Source organism: Arachis ipaensis, chromosome B02 (genome assembly GCF_000816755.2).
Source record: "Arachis ipaensis cultivar K30076 chromosome B02, Araip1.1, whole genome shotgun sequence".
Classification (NCBI taxonomy): Eukaryota; Viridiplantae; Streptophyta; class Magnoliopsida; order Fabales; family Fabaceae; genus Arachis; species Arachis ipaensis.
Window position 1 is genome coordinate 98,434,825 of NC_029786.2, and position 885 is coordinate 98,435,709.

Sequence of the window (885 nt, forward strand, 5' to 3'; positions counted from 1 at the left end):
ATAAAATTTCCTCAAAAAACTAAAAAAAAATGCAAAATTAAAGTTTGAAGTTCAAAATATAAGATATATAAGTCACTTACGTACTTGTAATTAAAAATTTAAACTTTAAAATAAGTAATTTTATAAAAGTAATAATGCTAGCTTTTATCTTATCCATCAATTTTTTTAACCAATACTTCTACAATCTTTCTGCAGACATGTACATGCCATTTAAAATATATGTTTACCATTTTCTCGAAATTGGCATTATTATCCCAACTACTTTTCTTAGGTTTTTATTAGTATATGAGATTATTGATTAATGAAGCAAGTGGAACCGACTTTTATATTATTTATAATGAATCTAAAAAAAATTAGATGATAAACTTTTATCAAACAACAACAAAAATTTCTCGACCCAAGATATTGAAGGAAACTTTTGAAAAAGAGTTGGATGAGATATGGTGGGCAAGCATCTTCAAAAGTTGGGAAAGAAAAGATGGAGAGGTAAAAGATTGTCTGATGGCAAGAAAAAAATTAAAAAAAAAAAAAACCTACTTTTTTTAAACACGCACAACCATGTAATAATCTCATGCATCTACCATCTCACCAGCCACATTTCCACCTCAGATATAACTTTTGGCTTTTCTTTCTCTTTTCGTTACTTTTGCTATCCCTATTTGCCTTGGATGCTCGCATGGTGTTTTGAGCTTAATTAATTTAATTTAGTTTTATTTAATTTAATTACCTTTGAGTTCTATCTATTTGCCTTAGCTTTGCACATCACATTGCATGTTTGGAGCATATATTATTTAATGCTTTATTTTTAACACTAAAGTTCTAGTCACTATAGAATATTTATCTCACAATTCAGTTATCTTTCTCTTTTAATTTACATGATGTTAA